Consider the following 25,897-nt stretch of genomic DNA (forward strand, 5'->3'; position numbering starts at 1 on the left):
TAGTATACATTTCAATTTTACACCAAAGCACTTACTGCAAACCTAATGGAAACAACTTAGATTAACTTCCCACATGATTCTGAGATGTCTGAAAGTTGTTTCATACCTGTGCACATAAAGACAAAAAAGTTGATTTCTCAGTGAATAGAATGCTTTGACATAACTGTAGTTTCCATTTCGATTGTACTCAAAAGTCCTGACTGCAAACCTAATGGAAGCACCTCAGGTTAGCTTTCCACGTGATTATGAGTAGTTTGAAAGTTGTTTCATGGCTGTACACATCAACACAAAAAAGTTGTTATCTCAGTGCATGCAATGCTTAGACAATACAAGTAGTATACATTTCAATTTTACACCAAAGGACTTACTACAAAACTAATGGAAACAACTTAGATTAACTTCCCACATGACTCTGAGGTGTCTGAAAGTTGTTTCATACCTGTGCACATAAAGACAAAAAAGTTGATTTCTCAGTGAATGGAATGCTTTGACATAAATGTACTTTCCATTTCAATTGTACTCAAAAGTCCTGACTGCAAACCTAATCGAAACACCTTAGGTTAACTTTCCACATGATTATGAGTAGTTTGAAAGTTGTTTCATGGCTGTACACATCAACACAAAAATGTTGTTATCTCAGTGCATGCAATGCTTAGACAATACAAATAGTATACATTTCAATTTTACTCCAAAGCACTTACTGCAAACCTAATGTAAACACTTCAGGTTAACTTCCCACATGATTCTGAGTTGTCTGAAAGTTGTTTCATACCTGTGCACATAAAGACAAAAAAGTTGATTTCTCAGTGAATAGAATGCTTTCACATAAATGCAGTTTCCATTTGAATTGTACTCAAAAGTCCTGACGGCAAACCTAATGGAAACACCTTAGGTGAACTTTCCACGTGATTATGAGCAGTTTGAAAGTTGTTTCGTGGCTGTACACATCAACACAAAAAAGTTGTTATCTCAGTGCATGTAATGCTTAGACAATACAAATAGTATACATTTCAATTTTACACCAAAGCACTTACTGCAAACCTAATGGAAATACCTTAGGTTAACTTCCCACATTATTCTGAGATGTCTGAAAGTTGTTTCATACCTGTGCACATAAAGACAAAAAAGTTGATTTCCCAGTGAATAGAATGCTTTCACATAAATGTCGTTTCCATATCAATTGTACTCAAAAGTCCTGACTGCAAACCTAATAGAAACAGCTTTGGTTAACTTTCGACATGACTATGAGTAGTTTGAAAGTTGTTTCATGGCTGTACACATCAACACAAAAAAGTTGTTATCTCAGTGCATGCAATGCTTAGACAATACAAATAGTATACATTTCAATTTTACACCAAAGCACTTACTGCAAACCTAATGTAAACACTTTAGGTTAACTTCCCACATGATTCTGAGATGTCTGAAAGTTGTTTCATACCTGTGCACATAAAGACAAAAAAGTTGATTTCTCAGTGAATAGAATGCTTTGACATAAATGTAGTTTCCATTTCAATTGTACTCAAAAGTCCTGACTGCAAACCTAATGCAAAACACCTTAGGTTAACTTTCCACATGATTATGAGTAGCTTGAAAGTTGTTTCATGGCTGTACACATCTACACAAAAAAGTTGCTATCTCAGTGCATACAATGCTTAGACAATACAAATAGTATACATTTCAATTTTACACCAAAGCACTTACTGCAAACCTAATGGAAACACTTTAGGTTAACTTCCCACATGATTCTGAGATGTCTGAAAGTTGTTTCATGCCTGTGCACATAAAGACAAAAAAGTTGATTTCTCAGTGAATAGAATGCTTTGACATAAATGTAGTTTCCATTTCAAGTGCACTCAAAAGTCCTGACTGCAAACCTAATGGAAACACCTTAGGTTAACTTTCCACATGATTATTAGTAGTTTGAAAGTTGTTTCATGGCTGTACACTTCAACACAAAAAAGTTGTTATCTCAGTGCATGCAATGCTTAGACAATACAAATAGTATACATTTCAATTTTACACCAAAGCACTTCCTGCAAACCTAATGGAAACAACTGAGATTAACTTCCCACATGATTCTGAGATGTCTGAAAGTTGTTTCATACCTGTGCACATAAAGACAAAAAAGTTGATTTCTCAGTGAATAGAATGCTTTCACATAAATGCAGTTTCCATTTCAATTGTACTCAAAAGTCCTGACGGCAAACCTAATGGAAACACCTGAGGTGAACTTTCCACGTGATTATGAGCAGTTTGAAAGTTGTTTCGTGGCTGTACACATCAGCACAAAAAAGTTGTTATCTCAGTGCATGTAATGCTTAGACAATACAAATAGTATACATTTCAATTTTACACCAAAGCACTTACTGCAAACCTAATGGAAACACCTTAGGTTAGCTTCCCACATTATTCTGAGATGTCTGAAAGTTGTTTCATACTTGTGCACATAAAGGCAAAAAAGTTGATTTCTCAGTGAATAGAATGCTTTGACATAAATGTAGTTTCCATTTCAATTGTACTCAAAAGTCCTGACTGCAAACCTAATAGAAACAGCTTTGGTTAACTTTCGACATGACTATGAGTAGTTTGAAAGTTGTTTCATGGCTGTACACATCAACACAAAAAAGTTGTTATCTCAGTGCATGCAATGCTTAGACAATACAAATAGTATACATTTCAATTTTACACCAAAGGACTTACTGCAAACCTAATGGAAACACTTTAGGTTAACTTCCCACAGGATTCTGAGATGTATGAAAGTTGTTTCATACCTGTGCACATAAAGACAAAAAAGTTGATTTCTAAGTGAATAGAATGCTTTGACATAAATGTAGTTTCCATTTGAATTGTACTCAAAAGTCCTGACTGCAAACCTAATGGAAACACCTTAGGTTAACTTTCCACATGATTATTAGTAGTTTGAAAGTTGTTTCATGGCTGTACACTTGAACACAAAAAAGTTGTTATCTCAGTGCATGCAATGCTTAGACAATACAAATAGTATACATTTCAATTTTACACCAAAGCACTTACTGCAAACCTAATGGAAACAACTTAGATTAACTTCCCACATGATTCTGAGATGTCTGAAAGTTGTTTCATACCTGTGCACATAAAGACAAAAAAGTTGATTTCTCAGTGAATAGAATGCTTTGACATAACTGTAGTTTCCATTTCGATTGTACTCAAAAGTCCTGACTGCAAACCTAATGGGAGCACCTCAGGTTAGCTTTCCACGTGATTATGAGTAGTTTGAAAGTTGTTTCATGGCTGTACACATCAACACAAAAAAGTTGTTATCTCAGTGCATGCAATGCTTGGACAATACAAGTAGTATACATTTCAATTTTACACCAAAGGACTTACTACAAAACTAATGGAAACAACTTAGATTAACTTCCCACATGACTCTGAGGTGTCTGAAAGTTGTTTCATACCTGTGCACATAAAGACAAAAAAGTTGATTTCTCAGTCAATGGAATGCTTTGACATAAATGTACTTTCCATTTCAATTGTACTCAAAAGTCCTGACTGCAAACCTAATGGAAACACCTTAGGTTAACTTTCCACATGATTATGAGTAGTTTAAAAGTTGTTTCATGGCTGTACACATCAACACAAAAATGTTGTTATCTCAGTGCATGCAATGCTTAGACAATACAAATAGTATACATTTCAATTTTACACCAAAGCACTTACTGCAAACCTAATGTAAACACTTCAGGTTAACTACCCACATGATTCTGAGATGTCTGAAAGTTGTTTCATACCTGTGCACATAAAGACAAAAAAGTTGATTTCTCAGTGAATAGAATGCTTTGACATAAATGTAGTTTCCATTTCAATTGTACTCAAATGTCCTGACTGCAAAGCTAATGCAAAACACCTTAGGTTAACTTTCCACATGATTATGAGTAGCTTGAAAGTTGTTTCATGGCTGTACACATCTACACAAAAAAGTTGCTATCTCAGTGCATACAATGCTTAGACAATACAAATAGTATACATTTGAATTTTACACCAAAGCACTTACTGCAAACCTAATGGAAACACTTTAGGTTAACTTCCCACATGATTCTGAGATGTCTGAAAGTTGTTTCATACCTGTGCACATAAAGACAAAAAAGTTGATTTCACAGTGAATGGAATGCTTTGACATAAATGTAGTTTCCATTTCAATTGTACTCAAAAGTCCTGACTGCAAACCTAATGGAAACAGCTTAGGTTAACTTTCCACATGATTATGAGTAGTTTGAAAGTTGTTTCATGGCTGTACACATCAACACAAAAAAGTTGTTATCTCAGTGCATGCAATGCTTAGACAATACAAATAGTATACATTTCAATTTTACATCAAAGCACTTACGGCAAACCTAATGGAAACAACTTAGATTAACTTCCCACATGATTTTGAGATGTCTGAAAGTTGTTTCATACCTGTGCACATAAAGACAAAAAAGTTGATTTCTCAGTGAATGGAATGCTTTGACATAAATGTAGTTTCCATTTCAATTGTACTCAAAAGTCCTGACTGCAAACCTAATGGAAACAGCTTTGGTTAACTTTCCACATGATTATGAGTAGTTTGAAAGTTGTTTCATGGCTGTACACATCAACACAAAAAAGTTGTTATCTCAGTGCATGCAATGCTTAGACAATACAAATAGTATACATTTCAATTTTACACCAAAGCACTTACTGCAAACCTAATGTAAACACTTTAGGTTAACTTCCCACATGATTCTGAGATGTCTGAAAGTTGTTTCATACCTGTGCACATAAAGACAAAAAAGTTGATTTCTCAGTGAATAGAATGCTTTGACATAAATGTAGTTTCCATTTCAATTGTACTCAAAAGTCCTGACTGCAAACCTAATGCAAAACACCTTAGGTTAACTTTCCACATGATTATGAGTAGCTTGAAAGTTGTTTCATGGCTGTACACATCTACACAAAAAAGTTGCTATCTCAGTGCATACAATGCTTAGACAATACAAATAGTATACATTTCAATTTTACACTAAAGCACTTACTGCAAACCTAATGGAAACACTTTAGGTTAACTTCCCACATGATTCTGAGATGTCTGAAAGTTGTTTCATGCCTGTGCACATAAAGACAAAAAAGTTGATTTCTCAGTGAATAGAATGCTTTGACATAAATGTAGTTTCCATTTCAAGTGCACTCAAAAGTCCTGACTGCAAACCTAATGGAAACACCTTAGGTTAACTTTCCACATGATTATTAGTAGTTTGAAAGTTGTTTCATGGCTGTACACTTCAACACAAAAAAGTTGTTATCTCAGTGCATGCAATGCTTAGACAATACAAATAGTATACATTTCAATTTTACACCAAAGCACTTCCTGCAAACCTAATGGAAACAACTGAGATTAACTTCCCACATGATTCTGAGATGTCTGAAAGTTGTTTCATACCTGTGCACATAAAGACAAAAAAGTTGATTTCTCAGTGAATAGAATGCTTTCACATAAATGCAGTTTCCATTTCAATTGTACTCAAAAGTCCTGACGGCAAACCTAATGGAAACACCTGAGGTGAACTTTCCACGTGATTATGAGCAGTTTGAAAGTTGTTTCGTGGCTGTACACATCAGCACAAAAAAGTTGTTATCTCAGTGCATGTAATGCTTAGACAATACAAATAGTATACATTTCAATTTTACACCAAAGCACTTACTGCAAACCTAATGGAAACACCTTAGGTTAGCTTCCCACATTATTCTGAGATGTCTGAAAGTTGTTTCATACTTGTGCACATAAAGGCAAAAAAGTTGATTTCTCAGTGAATAGAATGCTTTGACATAAATGTAGTTTCCATTTCAATTGTACTCAAAAGTCCTGACTGCAAACCTAATAGAAACAGCTTTGGTTAACTTTCGACATGACTATGAGTAGTTTGAAAGTTGTTTCATGGCTGTACACATCAACACAAAAAAGTTGTTATCTCAGTGCATGCAATGCTTAGACAATACAAATAGTATACATTTCAATTTTACACCAAAGGACTTACTGCAAACCTAATGGAAACACTTTAGGTTAACTTCCCACATGATTCTGAGATGTCTGAAAGTTGTTTCATGCCTGTGCACATAAAGACAAAAAAGTTGATTTCTCAGTGAATAGAATGCTTTGACATAAATGTAGTTTCCATTTCAATTGCACTCAAAAGTCCTGACTGCAAACCTAATGGAAACACCTTAGGTTAACTTTCCACATGATTATTAGTAGTTTGAAAGTTGTTTCATGGCTGTACACTTCAACACAAAAAAGTTGTTATCTCAGTGCATGCAATGCTTAGACAATACAAATAGTATACATTTTAATTTTACACCAAAGCACTTCCTGCAAACCTAATGGAAACAACTTAGATTAACTTCCCACATGATTCTGAGATGTCTGAAAGTTGTTTCATACCTGTGCACATAAAGACAAAAAAGTTGATTTCACAGTGAATGGAATGCTTTGACATAAATGTAGTTTCCATTTCATTTGTACTCAAAAGTCCTGACTGCAAACCTAATGGAAACAGCTTAGGTTAACTTTCCACATGATTATGAGTAGTTTGAAAGTTGTTTCATGGCTGTACACATCAACACAAAAAAGTTGTTATCTCAGTGCATGCAATGCTTAGACAATACAAATAGTATACATTTCAATTTTACATCAAAGCACTTACGGCAAACCTAATCGAAACACTTTAGGTTAACTTCCCACATGATTCTGAGATGTATGAAAGTTGTTTCATACCTGTGCACATAAAGACAAAAAATTTGGTTTCTAAGTGAATAGAATGCTTTGACATAAATGTAGTTTCAATTTGAATTGTACTCAAAAGTCCTGACTGCAAACCTAATGGAAACACCTTAGGTTAACTTTCCACATGATTATTAGTAGTTTGAAAGTTGTTTCATGGCTGTACACTTCAACACAAAAAAGTTGTTATCTCAGTGCATGCAATGCTTAGACAATACAAATAGTATACATTTCAATTTTACACCAAAGCACTTACTGCAAACCTAATGGAAACAACTTAGATTAACTTCCCACATGATTCTGAGATGTCTGAAAGTTGTTTCATACCTGTGCACATAAAGACAAAAAAGTTGATTTCTCAGTGAATAGAATGCTTTGACATAACTGTAGTTTCCATTTCGATTGTACTCAAAAGTCCTGACTGCAAACCTAATGGAAGCACCTCAGGTTAGCTTTCCACGTGATTATGAGTAGTTTGAAAGTTGTTTCATGGCTGTACACATCAACACAAAAAAGTTGTTATCTCAGTGCATGCAATGCTTAGACAATACAAGTAGTATACATTTCAATTTTACACCAAAGGACTTACTACAAAACTAATGGAAACAACTTAGATTAACTTCCCACATGACTCTGAGGTGTCTGAAAGTTGTTTCATACCTGTGCACATAAAGACAAAAAAGTTGATTTCTCAGTGAATGGAATGCTTTGACATAAATGTACTTTCCATTTCAATTGTACTCAAAAGTCCTGACTGCAAACCTAATCGAAACACCTTAGGTTAACTTTCCACATGATTATGAGTAGTTTGAAAGTTGTTTCATGGCTGTACACATCAACACAAAAATGTTGTTATCTCAGTGCATGCAATGCTTAGACAATACAAATAGTATACATTTCAATTTTACTCCAAAGCACTTACTGCAAACCTAATGTAAACACTTCAGGTTAATTTCCCACATGATTCTGAGTTGTCTGAAAGTTGTTTCATACCAGTGCACATAAAGACAAAAAAGTTGATTTCTCAGTGAATAGAATGCTTTCACATAAATGCAGTTTCCATTTGAATTGTACTCAAAAGTCCTGACGGCAAACCTAATGGAAACACCTTAGGTGAACTTTCCACGTGATTATGAGCAGTTTGAAAGTTGTTTCGTGGCTGTACACATCAACACAAAAAAGTTGTTATCTCAGTGCATGTAATGCTTAGACAATACAAATAGTATACATTTCAATTTTACACCAAAGCACTTACTGCAAACCTAATGGAAATACCTTAGGTTAACTTCCCACATTATTCTGAGATGTCTGAAAGTTGTTTCATACCTGTGCACATAAAGACAAAAAAGTTGATTTCCCAGTGAATAGAATGCTTTCACATAAATGTCGTTTCCATATCAATTGTACTCAAAAGTCCTGACTGCAAACCTAATAGAAACAGCTTTGGTTAACTTTCGACATGACTATGAGTAGTTTAAAAGTTGTTTCATGGCTGTACACATCAACACAAAAAAGTTGTTATCTCAGTGCATGCAATGCTTAGACAATACAAATAGTATACATTTCAATTTTACACCAAAGCACTTACTGCAAACCTAATGTAAACACTTTAGGTTAACTTCCCACATGATTCTGAGATGTCTGAAAGTTGTTTCATACCTGTGCACATAAAGACAAAAAAGTTGATTTCTCAGTGAATAGAATGCTTTGACATAAATGTAGTTTCCATTTCAATTGTACTCAAAAGTCCTGACTGCAAACCTAATGCAAAACACCTTAGGTTAACTTTCCACATGATTATGAGTAGCTTGAAAGTTGTTTCATGGCTGTACACATCTACACAAAAAAGTTGCTATCTCAGTGCATACAATGCTTAGACAATACAAATAGTATACATTTCAATTTTACACCAAAGCACTTACTGCAAACCTAATGGAAACACTTTAGGTTAACTTCCCACATGATTCTGAGATGTCTGAAAGTTGTTTCATGCCTGTGCACATAAAGACAAAAAAGTTGATTTCTCAGTGAATAGAATGCTTTGACATAAATGTAGTTTCCATTTCAAGTGCACTCAAAAGTCCTGACTGCAAACCTAATGGAAACACCTTAGGTTAACTTTCCACATGATTATTAGTAGTTTGAAAGTTGTTTCATGGCTGTACACTTCAACACAAAAAAGTTGTTATCTCAGTGCATGCAATGCTTAGACAATACAAATAGTATACATTTCAATTTTACACCAAAGCACTTCCTGCAAACCTAATGGAAACAACTGAGATTAACTTCCCACATGATTCTGAGATGTCTGAAAGTTGTTTCATACCTGTGCACATAAAGACAAAAAAGTTGATTTCACAGTGAATGGAATGCTTTGACATAAATGTAGTTTCCATTTCATTTGTACTCAAAAGTCCTGACTGCAAACCTAATGGAAACAGCTTAGGTTAACTTTCCACATGATTATGAGTAGTTTGAAAGTTGTTTCATGGCTGTACACATCAACACAAAAAAGTTGTTATCTCAGTGCATGCAATGCTTAGACAATACAAATAGTATACATTTCAATTTTACATCAAAGCACTTACGGCAAACCTAATCGAAACACTTTAGGTTAACTTCCCACATGATTCTGAGATGTATGAAAGTTGTTTCATACCTGTGCACATAAAGACAAAAAATTTGGTTTCTAAGTGAATAGAATGCTTTGACATAAATGTAGTTTCAATTTGAATTGTACTCAAAAGTCCTGACTGCAAACCTAATGGAAACACCTTAGGTTAACTTTCCACATGATTATTAGTAGTTTGAAAGTTGTTTCATGGCTGTACACTTCAACACAAAAAAGTTGTTATCTCAGTGCATGCAATGCTTAGACAATACAAATAGTATACATTTCAATTTTACACCAAAGCACTTACTGCAAACCTAATGGAAACAACTTAGATTAACTTCCCACATGATTCTGAGATGTCTGAAAGTTGTTTCATACCTGTGCACATAAAGACAAAAAAGTTGATTTCTCAGTGAATGGAATGCTTTGACATAAATGTACTTTCCATTTCAATTGTACTCAAAAGTCCTGACTGCAAACCTAATCGAAACACCTTAGGTTAACTTTCCACATGATTATGAGTAGTTTGAAAGTTGTTTCATGGCTGTACACATCAACACAAAAATGTTGTTATCTCAGTGCATGCAATGCTTAGACAATACAAATAGTATACATTTCAATTTTACTCCAAAGCACTTACTGCAAACCTAATGTAAACACTTCAGGTTAATTTCCCACATGATTCTGAGTTGTCTGAAAGTTGTTTCATACCAGTGCACATAAAGACAAAAAAGTTGATTTCTCAGTGAATAGAATGCTTTCACATAAATGCAGTTTCCATTTGAATTGTACTCAAAAGTCCTGACGGCAAACCTAATGGAAACACCTTAGGTGAACTTTCCACGTGATTATGAGCAGTTTGAAAGTTGTTTCGTGGCTGTACACATCAACACAAAAAAGTTGTTATCTCAGTGCATGTAATGCTTAGACAATACAAATAGTATACATTTCAATTTTACACCAAAGCACTTACTGCAAACCTAATGGAAATACCTTAGGTTAACTTCCCACATTATTCTGAGATGTCTGAAAGTTGTTTCATACCTGTGCACATAAAGACAAAAAAGTTGATTTCCCAGTGAATAGAATGCTTTCACATAAATGTCGTTTCCATATCAATTGTACTCAAAAGTCCTGACTGCAAACCTAATAGAAACAGCTTTGGTTAACTTTCGACATGACTATGAGTAGTTTAAAAGTTGTTTCATGGCTGTACACATCAACACAAAAAAGTTGTTATCTCAGTGCATGCAATGCTTAGACAATACAAATAGTATACATTTCAATTTTACACCAAAGCACTTACTGCAAACCTAATGTAAACACTTTAGGTTAACTTCCCACATGATTCTGAGATGTCTGAAAGTTGTTTCATACCTGTGCACATAAAGACAAAAAAGTTGATTTCTCAGTGAATAGAATGCTTTGACATAAATGTAGTTTCCATTTCAATTGTACTCAAAAGTCCTGACTGCAAACCTAATGCAAAACACCTTAGGTTAACTTTCCACATGATTATGAGTAGCTTGAAAGTTGTTTCATGGCTGTACACATCTACACAAAAAAGTTGCTATCTCAGTGCATACAATGCTTAGACAATACAAATAGTATACATTTCAATTTTACACCAAAGCACTTACTGCAAACCTAATGGAAACACTTTAGGTTAACTTCCCACATGATTCTGAGATGTCTGAAAGTTGTTTCATGCCTGTGCACATAAAGACAAAAAAGTTGATTTCTCAGTGAATAGAATGCTTTGACATAAATGTAGTTTCCATTTCAAGTGCACTCAAAAGTCCTGACTGCAAACCTAATGGAAACACCTTAGGTTAACTTTCCACATGATTATTAGTAGTTTGAAAGTTGTTTCATGGCTGTACACTTCAACACAAAAAAGTTGTTATCTCAGTGCATGCAATGCTTAGACAATACAAATAGTATACATTTCAATTTTACACCAAAGCACTTCCTGCAAACCTAATGGAAACAACTGAGATTAACTTCCCACATGATTCTGAGATGTCTGAAAGTTGTTTCATACCTGTGCACATAAAGACAAAAAAGTTGATTTCACAGTGAATGGAATGCTTTGACATAAATGTAGTTTCCATTTCATTTGTACTCAAAAGTCCTGACTGCAAACCTAATGGAAACAGCTTAGGTTAACTTTCCACATGATTATGAGTAGTTTGAAAGTTGTTTCATGGCTGTACACATCAACACAAAAAAGTTGTTATCTCAGTGCATGCAATGCTTAGACAATACAAATAGTATACATTTCAATTTTACATCAAAGCACTTACGGCAAACCTAATCGAAACACTTTAGGTTAACTTCCCACATGATTCTGAGATGTATGAAAGTTGTTTCATACCTGTGCACATAAAGACAAAAAATTTGGTTTCTAAGTGAATAGAATGCTTTGACATAAATGTAGTTTCAATTTGAATTGTACTCAAAAGTCCTGACTGCAAACCTAATGGAAACACCTTAGGTTAACTTTCCACATGATTATTAGTAGTTTGAAAGTTGTTTCATGGCTGTACACTTCAACACAAAAAAGTTGTTATCTCAGTGCATGCAATGCTTAGACAATACAAATAGTATACATTTCAATTTTACACCAAAGCACTTACTGCAAACCTAATGGAAACAACTTAGATTAACTTCCCACATGATTCTGAGATGTCTGAAAGTTGTTTCATACCTGTGCACATAAAGACAAAAAAGTTGATTTCTCAGTGAATAGAATGCTTTGACATAACTGTAGTTTCCATTTCGATTGTACTCAAAAGTCCTGACTGCAAACCTAATGGAAGCACCTCAGGTTAGCTTTCCACGTGATTATGAGTAGTTTGAAAGTTGTTTCATGGCTGTACACATCAACACAAAAAAGTTGTTATCTCAGTGCATGCAATGCTTAGACAATACAAGTAGTATACATTTCAATTTTACACCAAAGGACTTACTACAAAACTAATGGAAACAACTTAGATTAACTTCCCACATGACTCTGAGGTGTCTGAAAGTTGTTTCATACCTGTGCACATAAAGACAAAAAAGTTGATTTCTCAGTGAATGGAATGCTTTGACATAAATGTACTTTCCATTTCAATTGTACTCAAAAGTCCTGACTGCAAACCTAATCGAAACACCTTAGGTTAACTTTCCACATGATTATGAGTAGTTTGAAAGTTGTTTCATGGCTGTACACATCAACACAAAAATGTTGTTATCTCAGTGCATGCAATGCTTAGACAATACAAATAGTATACATTTCAATTTTACTCCAAAGCACTTACTGCAAACCTAATGTAAACACTTCAGGTTAACTTCCCACATGATTCTGAGTTGTCTGAAAGTTGTTTCATACCTGTGCACATAAAGACAAAAAAGTTGATTTCTCAGTGAATAGAATGCTTTCACATAAATGCAGTTTCCATTTGAATTGTACTCAAAAGTCCTGACGGCAAACCTAATGGAAACACCTTAGGTGAACTTTCCACGTGATTATGAGCAGTTTGAAAGTTGTTTCGTGGCTGTACACATCAACACAAAAAAGTTGTTATCTCAGTGCATGTAATGCTTAGACAATACAAATAGTATACATTTCAATTTTACACCAAAGCACTTACTGCAAACCTAATGGAAATACCTTAGGTTAACTTCCCACATTATTCTGAGATGTCTGAAAGTTGTTTCATACCTGTGCACATAAAGACAAAAAAGTTGATTTCCCAGTGAATAGAATGCTTTCACATAAATGTCGTTTCCATATCAATTGTACTCAAAAGTCCTGACTGCAAACCTAATAGAAACAGCTTTGGTTAACTTTCGACATGACTATGAGTAGTTTGAAAGTTGTTTCATGGCTGTACACATCAACACAAAAAAGTTGTTATCTCAGTGCATGCAATGCTTAGACAATACAAATAGTATACATTTCAATTTTACACCAAAGCACTTACTGCAAACCTAATGTAAACACTTTAGGTTAACTTCCCACATGATTCTGAGATGTCTGAAAGTTGTTTCATACCTGTGCACATAAAGACAAAAAAGTTGATTTCTCAGTGAATAGAATGCTTTGACATAAATGTAGTTTCCATTTCAATTGTACTCAAAAGTCCTGACTGCAAACCTAATGCAAAACACCTTAGGTTAACTTTCCACATGATTATGAGTAGCTTGAAAGTTGTTTCATGGCTGTACACATCTACACAAAAAAGTTGCTATCTCAGTGCATACAATGCTTAGACAATACAAATAGTATACATTTCAATTTTACACCAAAGCACTTACTGCAAACCTAATGGAAACACTTTAGGTTAACTTCCCACATGATTCTGAGATGTCTGAAAGTTGTTTCATGCCTGTGCACATAAAGACAAAAAAGTTGATTTCTCAGTGAATAGAATGCTTTGACATAAATGTAGTTTCCATTTCAAGTGCACTCAAAAGTCCTGACTGCAAACCTAATGGAAACACCTTAGGTTAACTTTCCACATGATTATTAGTAGTTTGAAAGTTGTTTCATGGCTGTACACTTCAACACAAAAAAGTTGTTATCTCAGTGCATGCAATGCTTAGACAATACAAATAGTATACATTTCAATTTTACACCAAAGCACTTCCTGCAAACCTAATGGAAACAACTGAGATTAACTTCCCACATGATTCTGAGATGTCTGAAAGTTGTTTCATACCTGTGCACATAAAGACAAAAAAGTTGATTTCTCAGTGAATAGAATGCTTTCACATAAATGCAGTTTCCATTTCAATTGTACTCAAAAGTCCTGACGGCAAACCTAATGGAAACACCTGAGGTGAACTTTCCACGTGATTATGAGCAGTTTGAAAGTTGTTTCGTGGCTGTACACATCAGCACAAAAAAGTTGTTATCTCAGTGCATGTAATGCTTAGACAATACAAATAGTATACATTTCAATTTTACACCAAAGCACTTACTGCAAACCTAATGGAAACACCTTAGGTTAGCTTCCCACATTATTCTGAGATGTCTGAAAGTTGTTTCATACTTGTGCACATAAAGGCAAAAAAGTTGATTTCTCAGTGAATAGAATGCTTTGACATAAATGTAGTTTCCATTTCAATTGTACTCAAAAGTCCTGACTGCAAACCTAATAGAAACAGCTTTGGTTAACTTTCGACATGACTATGAGTAGTTTGAAAGTTGTTTCATGGCTGTACACATCAACACAAAAAAGTTGTTATCTCAGTGCATGCAATGCTTAGACAATACAAATAGTATACATTTCAATTTTACACCAAAGGACTTACTGCAAACCTAATGGAAACACTTTAGGTTAACTTCCCACAGGATTCTGAGATGTATGAAAGTTGTTTCATACCTGTGCACATAAAGACAAAAAAGTTGATTTCTAAGTGAATAGAATGCTTTGACATAAATGTAGTTTCCATTTGAATTGTACTCAAAAGTCCTGACTGCAAACCTAATGGAAACACCTTAGGTTAACTTTCCACATGATTATTAGTAGTTTGAAAGTTGTTTCATGGCTGTACACTTGAACACAAAAAAGTTGTTATCTCAGTGCATGCAATGCTTAGACAATACAAATAGTATACATTTCAATTTTACACCAAAGCACTTACTGCAAACCTAATGGAAACAACTTAGATTAACTTCCCACATGATTCTGAGATGTCTGAAAGTTGTTTCATACCTGTGCACATAAAGACAAAAAAGTTGATTTCTCAGTGAATAGAATGCTTTGACATAACTGTAGTTTCCATTTCGATTGTACTCAAAAGTCCTGACTGCAAACCTAATGGGAGCACCTCAGGTTAGCTTTCCACGTGATTATGAGTAGTTTGAAAGTTGTTTCATGGCTGTACACATCAACACAAAAAAGTTGTTATCTCAGTGCATGCAATGCTTGGACAATACAAGTAGTATACATTTCAATTTTACACCAAAGGACTTACTACAAAACTAATGGAAACAACTTAGATTAACTTCCCACATGACTCTGAGGTGTCTGAAAGTTGTTTCATACCTGTGCACATAAAGACAAAAAAGTTGATTTCTCAGTCAATGGAATGCTTTGACATAAATGTACTTTCCATTTCAATTGTACTCAAAAGTCCTGACTGCAAACCTAATGGAAACACCTTAGGTTAACTTTCCACATGATTATGAGTAGTTTAAAAGTTGTTTCATGGCTGTACACATCAACACAAAAATGTTGTTATCTCAGTGCATGCAATGCTTAGACAATACAAATAGTATACATTTCAATTTTACACCAAAGCACTTACTGCAAACCTAATGTAAACACTTCAGGTTAACTACCCACATGATTCTGAGATGTCTGAAAGTTGTTTCATACCTGTGCACATAAAGACAAAAAAGTTGATTTCTCAGTGAATAGAATGCTTTGACATAAATGTAGTTTCCATTTCAATTGTACTCAAATGTCCTGACTGCAAAGCTAATGCAAAACACCTTAGGTTAACTTTCCACATGATTATGAGTAGCTTGAAAGTTGTTTCATGGCTGTACACATCTACACAAAAAAGTTGCTATCTCAGTGCATACAATGCTTAGACAATACAAATAGTATACATTTGAATTTTACACCAAAGCACTTACTGCAAACCTAATGGAAACACTTTAGGTTAACTTCCCACATGATTCTGAGATGTCTGAAAGTTGTTTCATACCTGTGCACATAAAGACAAAAAAGTTGATTTCACAGTGAATGGAATGCTTTGACATAAATGTAGTTTCCATTTCAATTGTACTCAAAAGTCCTGACTGCAAACCTAATGGAAACAGCTTAGGTTAACTTTCCACATGATTATGAGTAGTTTGAAAGTTGTTTCATGGCTGTACACATCAACACAAAAAAGTTGTTATCTCAGTGCATGCAATGCTTAGACAATACAAATAGTATACATTTCAATTTTACATCAAAGCACTTACGGCAAACCTAATGGAAACAACTTAGATTAACTTCCCACATGATTTTGAGATGTCTGAAAGTTGTTTCATACCTGTGCACATAAAGACAAAAAAGTTGATTTCTCAGTGAATGGAATGCTTTGACATAAATGTAGTTTCCATTTCAATTGTACTCAAAAGTCCTGACTGCAAACCTAATGGAAACAGCTTTGGTTAACTTTCCACATGATTATGAGTAGTTTGAAAGTTGTTTCATGGCTGTACACATCAACACAAAAAAGTTGTTATCTCAGTGCATGCAATGCTTAGACAATACAAATAGTATACATTTCAATTTTACATCAAAGCACTTACGGCAAACCTAATCGAAGCACTTTAGGTTAACTTCCCACAGGATTCTGAGATGTATGAAAGTTGTTTCATACCTGTGCACATAAAGACAAAAAAGTTGATTTCTAAGTGAATAGAATGCTTTGACATAAATGAAGTTTCCATTTCAATTGTACTCAAAAGTCCTGACGGCAAACCTAATGGAAACACCTTAGGTGAACTTTCCACGTGATTATGAGCAGTTTGAAAGTTGTTTCGTGGCTGTACACATCAACACAAAAAAGTTGTTATCTCAGTGCATGTAATGCTTAGACAATACAAATAGTATACATTTCAATTTTACACCAAAGCACTTACTGCAAACCTAATGGAAACACCTTAGGTTAGCTTCCCACATTATTCTGAGATGTCTGAAAGTTGTTTCATACTTGTGCACATAAAGGCAAAAAAGTTGATTTCTCAGTGAATAGAATGCTTTGACATAAATGTAGTTTCCATTTCAATTGTACTCAAAAGTCCTGACTGCAAACCTAATAGAAACAGCTTTGGTTAACTTTCGACATGACTATGAGTAGTTTGAAAGTTGTTTCATGGCTGTACACATCAACACAAAAAAGTTGTTATCTCAGTGCATGCAATGCTTAGACAATACAAATAGTATACATTTCAATTTTACACCAAAGGACTTACTGCAAACCTAATGGAAACACTTTAGGTTAACTTCCCACATGATTCTGAGATGTCTGAAAGTTGTTTCATGCCTGTGCACATAAAGACAAAAAAGTTGATTTCTCAGTGAATAGAATGCTTTGACATAAATGTAGTTTCCATTTCAATTGCACTCAAAAGTCCTGACTGCAAACCTAATGGAAACACCTTAGGTTAACTTTCCACATGATTATTAGTAGTTTGAAAGTTGTTTCATGGCTGTACACTTCAACACAAAAAAGTTGTTATCTCAGTGCATGCAATGCTTAGACAATACAAATAGTATACATTTTAATTTTACACCAAAGCACTTCCTGCAAACCTAATGGAAACAACTTAGATTAACTTCCCACATGATTCTGAGATGTCTGAAAGTTGTTTCATACCTGTGCACATAAAGACAAAAAAGTTGATTTCACAGTGAATGGAATGCTTTGACATAAATGTAGTTTCCATTTCATTTGTACTCAAAAGTCCTGACTGCAAACCTAATGGAAACAGCTTAGGTTAACTTTCCACATGATTATGAGTAGTTTGAAAGTTGTTTCATGGCTGTACACATCAACACAAAAAAGTTGTTATCTCAGTGCATGCAATGCTTAGACAATACAAATAGTATACATTTCAATTTTACATCAAAGCACTTACGGCAAACCTAATCGAAACACTTTAGGTTAACTTCCCACATGATTCTGAGATGTATGAAAGTTGTTTCATACCTGTGCACATAAAGACAAAAAATTTGGTTTCTAAGTGAATAGAATGCTTTGACATAAATGTAGTTTCAATTTGAATTGTACTCTAAAGTCCTGACTGCAAACCTAATGGAAACACCTTAGGTTAACTTTCCACATGATTATTAGTAGTTTGAAAGTTGTTTCATGGCTGTACACTTCAACACAAAAAAGTTGTTATCTCAGTGCATGCAATGCTTAGACAATACAAATAGTATACATTTCAATTTTACACCAAAGCACTTACTGCAAACCTAATGGAAACAACTTAGATTAACTTCCCACATGATTCTGAGATGTCTGAAAGTTGTTTCATACCTGTGCACATAAAGACAAAAAAGTTGATTTCTCAGTGAATAGAATGCTTTGACATAAATGTAGTTTCCATTTCAATTGTACTCAAAAGTCCTGACTGCAAACCTAATGCAAAACACCTTAGGTTAACTTTCCACATGATTATGAGTAGCTTGAAAGTTGTTTCATGGCTGTACACATCTACACAAAAAAGTTGCTATCTCAGTGCATACAATGCTTAGACAATACAAATAGTATACATTTCAATTTTACACCAAAGCACTTACTGCAAACCTAATGGAAACACTTTAGGTTAACTTCCCACATGATTCTGAGATGTCTGAAAGTTGTTTCATACCTGTGCACATAAAGACAAAAAAGTTGATTTCACAGTGAATGGAATGCTTTGACATAAATGTAGTTTCCATTTCAATTGTACTCAAAAGTCCTGACTGCAAACCTAATGGAAACACCTTAGGTTAACTTTCCACATGATTATGAGTAGTTTGAAAGTTGTTTCATGGCTGTACACATCAACACAAAAATGTTGTTATCTCAGTGCATGCAATGCTTAGCCAATACAAATAGTATACATTTCAATTTTACTCCAAAGCACTTACTGCAAACCTAATGTAAACACTTCAGGTTAACTTCCCACATGATTCTGAGATGTCTGAAAGTTGTTTCATACCTGTGCACATAAAGAGAAAAAAGTTGATTTCTCAGTGAATAGAATGCTTTCACATAAATGCAGTTTCCATTTGAATTGTACTCAAAAGTCCTGACGGCAAACCTAATGGAAACACCTTAGGTGAACTTTCCACGTGATTATGAGCAGTTTGAAAGTTGTTTCGTGGCTGTACACATCAACACAAAAAAGTTGTTATCTCAGTGCATGTAATGCTTAGACAATACAAATAGTATACATTTGAATTTTACACCAAAGCACTTACTGCAAACCTAATGGAAATACCTTAGGTTAACTTCCCACATTTTTTCTGAGATGTCTGAAAGTTGTTTCATACCTGTGCACATAAAGACAAAAAAGTTGATTTCTCAGTGAATAGAATGCTTTCACATAAATGTCGTTTCCATATCAATTGTACTCAAAAGTCCTGACTGCAAACCTAATAGAAACAGCTTTGGTTAACTTTCGACATGACTATGAGTAGTTTGAAAGTTGTTTCATGGCTGTACACATCAACACAAAAAAGTTGTTATCTCAGTGCATGCAATGCTTAGACAATACAAATAGTATACATTTCAATTTTACACCAAAGCACTTACTGCAAACCTAATGTAAACACTTTAGGTTAACTTCCCACATGATTCTGAGATGTCTGAAAGTTGTTTCATACCTGTGCACATAAAGACAAAAAAGTTGATTTCTCAGTGAATAGAATGCTTTGACATAAATGTAGTTTCCATTTCAATTGTACTCAAAAGTCCTGACTGCAAACCTAATGCAAAACACCTTAGGTTAACTTTCCACGTGATTATGTGTAGCTTGAAAGTTGTTTCATGGCTGTACACATCTACACAAAAAAGTTGCTATCTCAGTGCATACAATGCTTAGACAATACAAATAGTATACATTTCAATTTTACACCAAAGCACTTACTGCAAACCTAATGGAAACACTTTAGGTTAACTTCCCACATGATTCTGAGATGTCTGAAAGTTGTTTCATACCTGTGCACATAAAGACAAAAAAGTTGATTTCACAGTGAATGGAATGCTTTGACATAAATGTAGTTTCCATTTCAATTGTACTCAAAAGTCCTGACGGCAAACCTAATGGAAACACCTTAGGTGAACTTTCCACGTGATTATGAGCAGTTTGAAAGTTGTTTCGTGGCTGTACACATCAACACAAAAAAGTTGTTATCTCAGTGCATGTAATGCTTAGACAATACAAATAGTATACATTTGAATTTTACACCAAAGCACTTACTGCAAACCTAATGGAAATACCTTAGGTTAACTTCCCACATTATTCTGAGATGTCTGAAAGTTGTTTCATACCTGTGCACATAAAGACAAAAAAGTTGATTTCTCAGTGAATAGAATGCTTTCACATAAATGTCGTTTCCATATCAATTGTACTCAAAAGTCCTGACTGCAAACCTAATAGAAACAGCTTTGGTTAACTTTCGACATGACTATGAGTAGTTTGAAAGTTGTTTCATGGCTGTACACATCAACACAAAAAAGTTGTTATCTCAGTGCATGCAATGCTTAGACAATACAAATAGTATACATTTCAATTTTACACCAAAGCACTTACTGCAAACCTAATGTAAACACTTTAGGTTAACTTCCCACATGATTCTGAGATGTCTGAAAGTTGTTTCATACCTGTGCACATAAAGACAAAAAAGTTGATTTCTCAGTGAATAGAATGCTTTGACATAAATGTAGTTTCCATTTCAATTGTACTCAAAAGTCCTGACTGCAAACCTAATGCAAAACACCTTAGGTTAACTTTCCACGTGATTATGAGTAGCTTGAAAGTTGTTTCATGGCTGTACACATCTACACAAAAAAGTTGCTATCTCAGTGCATACAATGCTTAGACAATACAAATAGTATACATTTCAATTTTACACCAAAGCACTTACTGCAAACCTAATGGAAACACTTTAGGTTAACTTCCCACATGATTCTGAGATGTCTGAAAGTTGTTTCATGCCTGTGCACATAAAGACAAAAAAGTTGATTTCTCAGTGAATAGAATGCTTTGACATAAATGTAGTTTCCATTTCAAGTGCACTCAAAAGTCCTGACTGCAAACCTAATGGAAACACCTTAGGTTAACTTTCCACATGATTATTAGTAGTTTGAAAGTTGTTTCATGGCTGTACACTTCAACACAAAAAAGTTGTTATCTCAGTGCATGCAATGCTTAGACAATACAAATAGTATACATTTCAATTTTACACCAAAGCACTTCCTGCAAACCTAATGGAAACAACTTAGATTAACTTCCCACATGATTTTGAGATGTCTGAAAGTTGTTTCATACCTGTGCACATAAAGACAAAAAAGTTGATTTCTCAGTGAATGGAATGCTTTGACATAAATGTAGTTTCCATTTCAATTGTACTCAAAAGTCCTGACAGCAAACCTAATGGAAACAGCTTTGGTTAACTTTCCACATGATGATGAGTAGTTTGAAAGTTGTTTCATGGCTGTACACATCAACACAAAAAAGTTGTTATCTCAGTGCATGCAATGCTTAGACAATACAAATAGTATACATTTCAATTTTACATCAAAGCACTTACGGCAAACCTAATCGAAGCACTTTAGGTTAACTTCCCACAGGATTCTGAGATGTATGAAAGTTGTTTCATACCTGTGCACATAAAGACAAAAAAGTTGATTTCTCAGTGAATAGAATGCTTTGACATAAATGTAGTTTCCATTTCAAGTGCACTCAAAAGTCCTGACTGCAAACCTAATGGAAACACCTTAGGTTAACTTTCCACATGATTATTAGTAGTTTGAAAGTTGTTTCATGGCTGTACACTTCAACACAAAAAAGTTGTTATCTCAGTGCATGCAATGCTTAGACAATACAAATAGTATACATTTCAATTTTACACCAAAGCACTTCCTGCAAACCTAATGGAAACAACTTAGATTAACTTCCCACATGATTTTGAGATGTCTGAAAGTTGTTTCATACCTGTGCACATAAAGACAAAAAAGTTGATTTCTCAGTGAATGGAATGCTTTGACATAAATGTAGTTTCCATTTCAATTGTACTCAAAAGTCCTGACAGCAAACCTAATGGAAACAGCTTTGGTTAACTTTCCACATGATGATGAGTAGTTTGAAAGTTGTTTCATGGCTGTACACATCAACACAAAAAAGTTGTTATCTCAGTGCATGCAATGCTTAGACAATACAAATAGTATACATTTCAATTTTACATCAAAGCACTTACGGCAAACCTAATCGAAGCACTTTAGGTTAACTTCCCACAGGATTCTGAGATGTATGAAAGTTGTTTCATACCTGTGCACATAAAGACAAAAAAGTTGATTTCTCAGTGAATAGAATGCTTTGACATAAATGTAGTTTCCATTTCAATTGTACTCAAAAGTCCTGACGGCAAACCTAATGGAAACACCTTAGGTGAACTTTCCACGTGATTATGAGCAGTTTGAAAGTTGTTTCGTGGCTGTACACATCAACACAAAAAAGTTGTTATCTCAGTGCATGTAATGCTTAGACAATACAAATAGTATACATTTCAATTTTACACCAAAGCACTTACTGCAAACCTAATTAAACACCTTAGGTTAGCTTCCCACATTATTCACGATGTCTGAAAGTTGTTTCATACTTGTGCACATAAAGGCAAAAAAGTTGATTTCTCAGTGAATAGAATGCTTTGACATAAATGTAGTTTCCATTTCAATTGTACTCAAAAGTCCTGACTGCAAACCTAATAGAAACAGCTTTGGTTAACTTTCGACATGACTATGAGTAGTTTGAAAGTTGTTTCATGGCTGTACACATCAACACAAAAAAGTTGTTATCTCAGTGCATGCAATGGTTAGACAATACAAATAGTATACATTTCAATTTCACACCAAAGCACTTACTGCAAACCTAATGGAAACACTTTAGGTTAACTTCCCACATGATTCTGAGATGTCTGAAAGTTGTTTCATGCCTGTGCACATAAAGACAAAAAAGTTGATTTCTCAGTGAATAGAATGCTTTGACATAAATGTAGTTTCCATTTCAATTGTACTCAAAAGTCCTGACTGCAAACCTAATGGAAACACCTTAGGTGAACTTTCCACGTGATTATGAGCAGTTTGAAAGTTGTTTCGTGGCTGTACACATCAACACAAAAAAGTTGTTATCTCAGTGCATGTAATGCTTAGACAATACAAATAGTATACATTTGAATTTTACACCAAAGCACTTACTGCAAACCTAATGGAAATACCTTAGGTTAACTTCCCACATTATTCTGAGATGTCTGAAAGTTGTTTCATACCTGTGCACATAAAGACAAAAAAGTTGATTTCTCAGTGAATAGAATGCTTTCACATAAATGTCGTTTCCATATCAATTGTACTCAAAAGTCCTGACTGCAAACCTAATAGAAACAGCTTTGGTTAACTTTCGACATGACTATGAGTAGTTTGAAAGTTGTTTCATGGCTGTACACATCAACACAAAAAAGTTGTTATCTCAGTGCATGCAATGCTTAGACAATACAAATAGTATACATTTCAATTTTACACCAAAGGACTTACTGCAAACCTAATGGAAACACTTTAGGTTAACTTCCCACATGATTCTGAGATGTCTGAAAGTTGTTTCATGCCTGTGCACATAAAGACAAAAAAGTTGATTTCTCAGTGAATAGAATGCTTTGACATAAATGTAGTTTCCATTTCAATTGCACTCAAAAGTCCTGACTGCAAACCTAATGGAAACACCTTAGGTTAACTTTCCACATGATTATTAGTAGTTTGAAAGTTGTTTCATGGCTGTACACTTCAACACAAAAAAGTTGTTATCTCAGTGCATGCAATGCTTAGACAGTACAAATAGTATACATTTTAATTTTACACCAAAGCACTTCCTGCAAACCTAATGGAAACAACTTAGATTAATTTCCCACATGATTCTGAGATGTCTGAAAGTTGTTTCATACCTGTGCACATAAAGACAAAAAATTTGGTTTCTAAGTGAATAGAATGCTTTGACATAAATGTAGTTTCCATTTCAATTGTACTCAAAAGTCCTGACTGCAAACCTAATGGAAACACCTTAGGTTAACTTTCCACATGATTATTAGTAGTTTGAAAGTTGTTTCATGGCTGTACACTTCAACACAAAAAAGTTGTTATCTCAGTGCATGCAATGCTTAGACAATACAAATAGTATACATTTCAATTTTACACCAAAGCACTTACTGCAAACCTAATGGAAACAACTTAGATTAACTTCCCACATGATTCTGAGATGTCTGAAAGTTGTTTCATACCTGTGCACATAAAGACAAAAAAGTTGATTTCTCAGTGAATAGAATGCTTTGACATAACTGTAGTTTCCATTTCGATTGTACTCAAAAGTCCTGACTGCAAACCTAATGGAAGCACCTCAGGTTAGCTTTCCACGTGATTATGAGTAGTTTGAAAGTTGTTTCATGGCTGTACACATCAACACAAAAAAGTTGTTATCTCAGTGCATGCAATGCTTAGACAACACAAGAAGTATACATTTCAATTTTACACCAAAGGACTTACTACAAAACTAATGGAAACAACTTAGATTAACTTCCCACATGACTCTGAGGTGTCTGAAAGTTGTTTCATACCTGTGCACATAAAGACAAAAAAGTTGATTTCTCAGTGAATGGAATGCTTTGACATAAATGTACTTTCCATTTCAATTGTACTCAAAAGTCCTGACTGCAAACCTAATGGAAACACCTTAGGTTAACTTTCCACATGATTATGAGTAGTTTGAAAGTTGTTTCATGGCTGTACACATCAACACAAAAATGTTGTTATCTCAGTGCATGCAATGCTTAGACAATACAAATAGTATACATTTCAATTTTACTCCAAAGCACTTACTGCAAACCTAATGTAAACACTTCAGGTTAACTTCCCACATGATTCTGAGATGTCTGAAAGTTGTTTCATACCTGTGCACATAAAGACAAAAAAGTTGATTTCTCAGTGAATAGAATGCTTTCACATAAATGCAGTTTCCATTTGAATTGTACTCAAAAGTCCAGACGGCAACCTAATGGAAACACCTTAGGTGAACTTTCCACGTGTTTATGAGCAGTTTGAAAGTTGTTTCGTGGCTGTACACATCAACACAAAAAAGTTGTTATCTCAGTGCATGTAATGCTTAGACAATACAAATAGTATACATTTCAATTTTACACCAAAGCACTTACTGCAAACCTAATGGAAATACCTTAGGTTAACTTCCCACATTATTCTGAGATGTCTGAAAGTTGTTTCATACCTGTGCACATAAAGACAAAAAAGTTGATTTCTCAGTGAATAGAATGCTTTCACATAAATGTCGTTTCCATATCAATTGTACTCAAAAGTCCTGACTGCAAACCTAATAGAAACAGCTTTGGTTAACTTTCGACATGACTATGAGTAGTTTGAAAGTTGTTTCATGGCTGTACACATCAACACAAAAAAGTTGTTATCTCAGTGCATGCAATGCTTAGACAATACAAATAGTATACATTTCAATTTTACACCAAAGCACTTACTGCAAACCTAATGTAAACACTTTAGGTTAACTTCCCACATGATTCTGAGATGTCTGAAAGTTGTTTCATACCTGTGCACATAAAGACAAAAAAGTTGGTTTCTCAGTGAATAGAATGCTTTGACATAAATGTAGTTTCCATTTCAATTGTACTCAAAAGTCCTGACTGCAAACCTAATGCAAAACACCTTAGGTTAACTTTCCACATGATTAT

The sequence above is a fragment of the Mobula birostris genome, chromosome 20 (assembly GCF_030028105.1).
Source record: "Mobula birostris isolate sMobBir1 chromosome 20, sMobBir1.hap1, whole genome shotgun sequence".
Taxonomy (NCBI): Eukaryota; Metazoa; Chordata; class Chondrichthyes; order Myliobatiformes; family Myliobatidae; genus Mobula; species Mobula birostris.